We start from the raw sequence: 8,053 nt of genomic DNA, 5'->3' as shown, positions 1-8,053 counted from the left end.
ATACACCAGACAGTGCTTTGGTGTATCCCAAAACTCCTCAGTTTCTCCACCAGGATATCATGGGGCACTTTGTCAAAGGCCTTGCTGAAATCCAGGTATACCACATCCACTGCATCCCCTCCATCTAGCCATCTCGAAACCTTGTTATAGAATTCCACAAGGTTTGTCTGGAAGGACCTGTTTTTGCGGAAGCCGTGTTGTGTGGCTGTCAGCCTCCCTTCCCTATCTAGCATCACTAGTTCTCGCTCTATTACATCCATTGTTTTTCCTACAATGGATGTAAGGCTAACAAGTCTGTAATTCCCCATGTCCCTTCTACTACCCTTTTTGAAAATTGGGACCACTGATGCCACCCTCCAGTCCTCTGGAACGTCACCCGTTCTCCATGAGGCCTCAAAGATGGAGGCCAGCGGGTGTGAGAGAACCCCTGCCAACTCTCTAAGTACTCTCGAGTGTAACCCGTCAGGGCCTGGTGCCTTTGTAATGTCCAATGCCCTGAGGAGCCCCTCAATTTCAAGGGGGATAACTCTAATCTGTGCCCCTAAGTCCCCAGCCTCATTTAATCTCCTATGCAGATATCCCCCATCCTGCTTTGGGGAGAACACAGAGGCAAAATAGTCATTTAGTATCTGTGCTTGTTCCCTCATATCAGTTACTGGATCTTCTTCCTCCTTATTTAGTGGTCCCACCACTTGTCTCCCCTTCCTCTTCCTATTTACCTGCTGAAAGAAGACCTTTTTGTTGCTCTTGATATTCTTGGCAAGTAACAGCTCGTAATCAGCCTTAGCCTTGCGAAGAATCCTTCTGCAACGGACCTCCTCCTCCCAGTATACCCTTTTGTCTATTTGCCCCAGTACCCATTTCCTACGGAGGTTCCTCTTTTGTCTAATCCCTCTAACCACCTCCTTTCGCATCCATGGCGGCACTCTCCTCCGCCTCCCCACCTTACTGACTAGAGGTATCGTCAAGGCTTGCACCTCCAAAACCTCCCTTTTGAGTGCTATCCACCCCTCCTCAACTCGCTTACCTTCCAGTAACCTATCCCAGGAGACTTTCCCCAGTCTGGCCTTCAGTTGGCCAGAGTTGGCCCTCTTGAAGTCCCAGCTTCTAGTGCTTGACCTGCTGCATGTCCCCAGTCCCCTGAACTTAAAGCATAGGATGGAGTGATCACTCGCATCCAGAGCTCCCCTAATCTGTACTTCATCTATCAGCTGCTCCCTATTGGTCAAGACCAAGTCAAGGATGTTTCCCCCCCTCATCGCCTCTCGGACCCTCTGTGTGAAAAACCCTCCCTCTGTAGCTTCTGCGAAGTGACATGTCCTGGCTGTCACCACCGAGTGAGTCTCCCAACTAATATCCGGGAGATTGAAATCTCCCATAATTACTGTGTCTCTCCCCTGAGATATCCTTAGAATCTGGCCTGTCAGGATATCATCCAGGGTCTCAAGGTGACCTGGAGGGCAATAACATACCCCCACTGTCAGGTGTCTTTCCCTGTCAAAACCCCTAAGTTTCACCCAGACTGCCTCTACCGAATCCCCATCTGTGCTGCATTCTATCTCACTGCATCCTATCCCTTCCCTGACGTATAAAGCCACGCCCCCACCTCTCTTTCCCTTCCTGTCCTTTCTAAAAAGGTGATACCCTTCTATGTTCACATTCCAGACTTGCCTTTCATCCCACCAAGTTTCTGTGATTTCCACCAGGTCATACCCTCCTATTCCCAGGTAATAAGCTCTTCCTGCTTATTACCCATGCTCCTAGCATTGGTGTACATACACCTCAACTCCTTCCCACCGCTTTCTTTCCTTGGAGTTCCCAGCCTCCTCCTTCCTCCCATCCTCCCTGATACCTGGCCCCTCTCTGTAGGAGTCCTGTCAGTCCCTGCAGTACCTCTAAAACCCTGCTCCCAGAGCCCTGATCCTCCCCCCACACTTGTCCAGTGCAGACACGTTTCTGGGGGGCCTGAACCTTCCCCCCGGCTCAGTTTAAAGTCTTCTGGATGAAGCTTGCTAGAGCATCTCCAAAGGACCTTTTCCCCATCCTCATGAGGTGTAACCCATCCCTTGCCAGAAGTCCATTGGCAAGAAATGAGTGCCGTGGTCGAGGAACCCGAGGCGTTCCTTCTGGCACCACACCCTAAGCCAGTTGTTCACCTCGGAGACCCTCCTGTCCCTGCCTGGCCCAAATCCCCAGACTGGTAAGATCAAGAAGGCCACTTGGGCCTTTAGCTCCCTGAGTTTCTTCCCCAAGGCCTTGAAGTCCCTGGTGATCCTGACCGCACCCTGCCTGGCCACATCGTTTGTGCCCACATGGATCACCAGGAGCGGCTGGTGACCCCCGGAGTGAACAAGACGCTCCACTCTGTCCTTCACATGCCGGATGTGTGCGACCGGCAGGCAGCAAACCTCCCTTGTCTCCAGGTTGGGGCGGCACACCACCGCCTCATTGCCCCTCAGCAGGGAGTCCCCAACAACGATCACCCGCCGCCGTGTCTTCCTGGTGCTGGTGGGCGGCCGTGCCCTGGCCCTCGCCTCTCCTGCAGCGGCCCTCTTGCCGCTTGTTGTCCCAGGCTGGGGATCCTGCTGGCCCCCCGAGGCCTCATCAGTCCCAGCCTCCCCAAGTGGAGAGAACCGGTTTCCCAGCTCCAGATTGGTGCCAGGAGAAGGAGGAGGCCGTGCTGGCCTCCTCCTCCTGTGGGTGACATGCCTCCATGTCTCTGCGGCTGCTCCTCCCGTGGTCTCTCCCTCAACCCTCAGTCCAGAGAGGGGCTGCTCCCGGGGGGCCTGGAGAGCTCTCTCAGCCCCCAGGCACCTCACCTCCATCTCTAGCAGGGTCACCAGCTTGCACCAAGGGCAAGTATAACCCTGCCTCTCCTGGGGGAGAAGGGCGAACATGTCGCAGCTGTTGCAGTGGACAGCAACACCCGTGACTCCTGCCAAGGCCATCTCCTGGTCTGCCATTGGGATCCCTTCCAAGACCTTACCTTGGTCCCCTGCCTTGTCTGTCCTGCAGTTCCTCTCACCCAGTTCTCCCAGACAAAAACCCACTTGCACACACACACAAGGATAAAATAAACTTAAATTTATAAAATAAACTTAAATTTAAATTGGAGAAAAAACAAAGAAAGCACAGCACCAAAAAACGAATGAACGAACGAACGAACGAACGAACGAAAGAAAGAAAGAAAGAAAGAAAGAAAGAAAGAAAGACCCTCTGCGGACAGCCCGGGTCACAGCTAAGGGACGCAGACAAGGGATGACGCCAAGAGGCCAGAGCCAAAAGGGCTTGCAGTGGCTGAACGCGGCCTTACCAGTCCCTCAGGCCGGTGGCCCTTCCTGTCTGCTTCCTCCTGGCCCCTCTAGCCTCTCTGCCCCCCCCATTCCTCTCTGCTCCCCTGCCCAGCTCCTACCTTGCCTTCACCAGTCCCCTAGCCACTCAGCACTCTCTCCCAGCCTGTGCCTCTGCTGCTCTGCTGCTCTGCCAAGAGGCCAGAGCCAAAAAGCAGTGTCCCAGTGGATATGGTTATTTTTCAGAGTGAAACAACTAAGTCATAATTTTATTAGATTTCCTTCAATCTAAGTATAAACAAGTCAACTGCATACATTAATTGAAATGTATTTTGCAACAGCATTCTAGTTTCAAATGATTTATTCTACTACACTATGCATTCAATGCATTCAATTTAGAAAAAATAAGAGATTTAAGGAATCAGATTAAGAAAGTAAAGTCTGAATCAAACTATTTCTCTCAGAAGCTGTCATATAGCCTTACCTTTACCAGATGAGTGAGATGTTAAGTGGAACAGAAATCTTAAACCTTGAAAATAGATACTTGCAACATTTCTGAATGTTAAATATAAGAATTGTTCTAAATTGTTTCATTTCCTTGCATGTATTTCCACAAAGTATTAATTCATGGATTAGGAATAAATTAAATCTATCTACCTTATTTTCACTTTTGTGTTTATTGTATGGTTAGTCTAGTGCCTTAATTGTAGTAGTAGTAGTAGTTTTTATTTTACCATGGGTTGCAGACTACGAAGGATAACTTTTGTTATTTTATATGGTAATTCAAATACCTTACTAATGGGCTGGCCACTGGGGGCAGAAACTCTTCATTTTCCTGTTGCTTTGCTTTTTGGCATTTAACTTGGCAGTTAAAATTATTGCTATTTTTGATGGGCTAGTTGAGCAAGAGTATCCTTAAGTTAAATCTAGTGATATTTGCTCATAAATAGGAAAAAAACTACCCTGTAATTTGCTATCACTTTGTGACTTTCTTTAACATACTTTCTCTCTGACATTCTTTAACTTTCCTTTGCCCATCATTGCTTATTATTCAGAGTAAGGAAGGAACGTGTATCTGGATTCAGGAGGCTGCAAACGTCTCTTGAAAGAGGGAGCAGAGAGACTGTAAGTAGGCCCCTCCTGAAAAATCTAACCTGGACCCAGATGATATCAACAACTATAACCTAACCCTTTGCTGGGCAAAATAGTTGAGCGGAAGTTTGTAGAAGAACTGTTTCTTTTTATCTGTGTGGTATTTACTCATTTCCCTCTACTCTGCATTAGTCAGACCTCTCCTGGAATAAGTGTTCAGTTTTGGGCACCCAGGTTTAAAAAGGATGCTGATAATCTGGAGAGGGTTCATCGAAGGACAGCAAAGATGATACAGGGCCAGGAAAGTAACTCCTACGATGGGAGGCTGAAAGAACTGGACCTGTTGAGTCTTGAGAAAAAACTATGAGGTGATGTCATAGCACTCTACAAGTACTTCAGAGGCTGTCACAAAGAAGGAAAAGACCTATTCTCAGCCACTTCTGCCCTGGCTGTTCTGTGACAATCTGTGCATCTTAGTGCTACTATATCTCTGGATTAACTTGAGTTGTGGCGGCTGTAGGTTCTTCTTCCTTTTTTGCTGTGTCCAGCGACCACGAGAGGTCATTGAGGCCCTATCGGTGCGGGTGTTCAAAGATAGGCTGGACATACACATGGTGGGCATGTTGTGAGTGGAGCCGGCTGGTACCGGAGGTCAGACTAGATGACCTGGGAGACCCCTTCTGACTCTCTCTGTTTCGATGTTTCTGTTGCTGCTATTTTATTGATATGTTATCTACGTTTGATTTAATATTGTTGTTTTTATTATATATGTTTGTTAGGACATTGTAAATTACCCAGAGAACCATTTTGGCTAATGGGTGATGTAGAAGTTAAAGAATAAAATAAAGTAAAATAAACTTGCCACCACTTTTCCCTCCTCCATTTTCTGTTTTACATCTTTCATTTCCTTCCCATTGTTCAACAGAAAGTTTCCACCAAACCACCCTGCCTAAATTCATATTCATAAGCATTTGTATTCCCTCTAAGTTAAAAAAAGTAGCTCCATCTTCTTTCTAAATGAATGTATGGCTTCTTCATAGGTCTTTCTCAACAAAACAATAAAACAGTTCTGGAAAGAAATATCATCATCTCTCAGAATTCTGCAAGGAGTCAATCTTCTGTCGGCTGTGGCTTGCTGTGAAGGCAAGCTTTCTAATCCTAACTTGACCAGTTGTAGCTCTAGAGACAAATCTGCCCTATCGTGATATTGCTACATAACTTCCCAGCAAATACTTGCTTGGCCATGCGCCATCTTAGCCTGGGTATGCTGAATTTCTCATGGGACTAGGAAACTCAGTAAGGGTAAGAGCAGAGATGGGCTTTACACTTGGCCTGAATTGTACCATCTGAACATCATACTTGACCAATACTTCTAGAACCAAGCTCCCCATTTCTAGCTAGTTTCAGGATTCTAACTCCTGGGCTGGAAGTACAATTGTGGTTCTTCTGGAGTGAGATCTTTCTGTTCTTCCAGTCAGAAGATATTGTGAAACTGTTCCATTTCTTCTGTCCCTTAACAGTTTTTCCTGTGGTAACAAAGCAAAACAAAAAGATGCAGGAAGGTTTCGACTGGAAAACCATGATATTGAAAGCCAGATCATTGGTACAATAATAGCCTTATCCTGGAATCACTGTCAGTATCAGCTCCTAGATGGGGACATGGAGCTGAGAATAACACTTGGATTCCTTTGCAGCAGCTTCATACATTCTGAAGACAGGAATATCACTGGAAAGGCAAATTCTGCAGAAAGAACCATTCTTGCTCCTCCCTTCATTTGACTCGAACACGTAAATGGGGAAGCTCAACACATGCTCATGTCCACGTACACAAGTACCAACTTCTGCAGGGCCTTCTAATGAATACTCCATCCAGATGGCTTTAATGTTCTGTTCTTTGTGCTTTCTATGAGGTCACGGAACACCCAAAAGGGAGCCAATATTCTACCCTTTGCCCACCCTTCCCTTTCTTTCTTCATCCTTCCTCTGAAGTTTGCAGGAAGAAGCAATATTTATGATTGTTGTTAAAAACATCCTTCTTATTTGGCATGCTGAATGATACGACTGCCAGAACTCAGGCACAGTGACAAAAACATGCTTGTAGATCCCCACACCTTTCACTTTTCCAAAATCACTTCATGATCTTAGTTGTACTGTTGATTGGTCTCTTCCCTGATTTCACATCTTTTTGCTGATGTGTTCTGCAGGTCTCCCACTTATTATTGAAACAGTTTGATGCAGGTTTTCAGGCAGTTACTTCTAGTTGCCAACTTGGAAAAGATCTGATGTTAATTTCCCAAAGTTATTTGGATCTTTCTTAATTACCCAGAGCAGGTGACATTTTTATGACCTCTGGAAGGGTAAAGCACTGAGTGAAGAGAAAATTGGAAGGAAAATAGTGATGTTTTTGATCTTATAAAATCTTAATGGGTGGACATGAGACTTCAACAAAGTTGCAAGCTGGTTGGGTTAGAATTTTTAGGGGAAGGTTCATGTTGACAGCTATGTCATCTGAGCTAGTTTACTTCATTTCTAATCAATGTGTGTACCCTTTCCTCCCCATTACACATTTCCCAATGAACATTTGTTGATACTGAGATGGAGACATTTCCATTACTCAGAAATATGTCCTGCGAGAGTCGAAACAGCTGTAAAATACATCCTGTTGTTGCATGTCCTCATTCATATGGACATGTAACTTACATGTGTATATGTAATAACTTGTGCATGTCTTAGGTGTGATTTGCACCCAGTGGACTTTGCTCTTACTAAAATGGAAATACCTGCTATGCAAATGGGGAGATCAACCCAAATAGTCAAAGTGCAAAATACAAACTTTATCTGTACATATTTTTGTCCTCAAAAACACAATAATGCACATTCATTATAGATAAGGAAAAGTGACTTGACTGGCATACCTACCCCCTAGCATAATGGTCAGTATAGCAGTTTTAATGGGTCTTAATAGAAAAGATTGGGTGAGTGAACATTTACCAAATGTAGTTCTGTGGAAATGGCAAGATAGGGATTTAAAGGCACTACCAAGAAGCTCACACTCTGATAAAACTGGTGGCATTTGTGGGTGGAAATAGGTATGTCCAGGGTTAGGACAGGGAATCTCTGCCCCTTGCTGGATATAGCCTGTGGAGCAGGGGTCTCAAACTCACGGCCCGTGGGCCAGTTGCCGGGACGGGCAGGGCACGGGGGAGGGACCCTGTGGCCTTCAAAGCGCCAGCGGCACCCGGACCGGCTGCGGGATGAGTGGCCCACCACCACCGCAGGGGTGGAATACTTGATGCGGCCCAGCCTCACCCAGACTCTACTTCCAGCAGCCCCCAGGTAAGTTGAGTTTGAGACCCCTGCTGTAGAGCTTTCCCATTCAACCTACTAGCTTCTTTTCCAGGCCCTGCCTACCCTAGCTAGCTGTCAAAATTCTGTCTTCTTTAAAGGGTTTTTTTTTGACAGGTCATGGGTTAATTCTGGCTGGGACATATCCAACCTACTTTAAAGCAGACAATCATTTAAAAGATTTAAGATAAACAGAAGAGCACGGTGAGCAAAATAAATGAGAAAAAATTAATCTGTTTATGAGAAACTAGAATGTTTATGGTAGTACATCCATAGAGAGGAAAATCTGAAAACTTCATGGGCTCTGCACTAGCTGCACAAGTTGC

This window comes from Varanus komodoensis, unplaced genomic scaffold (genome assembly GCF_004798865.1).
Source record: "Varanus komodoensis strain SLA01 unplaced genomic scaffold, ASM479886v1 scaffold1, whole genome shotgun sequence".
Lineage (NCBI taxonomy): Eukaryota > Metazoa > Chordata > Lepidosauria > Squamata > Varanidae > Varanus > Varanus komodoensis.
Note: the sequence above shows the minus strand (reverse complement) of the source record.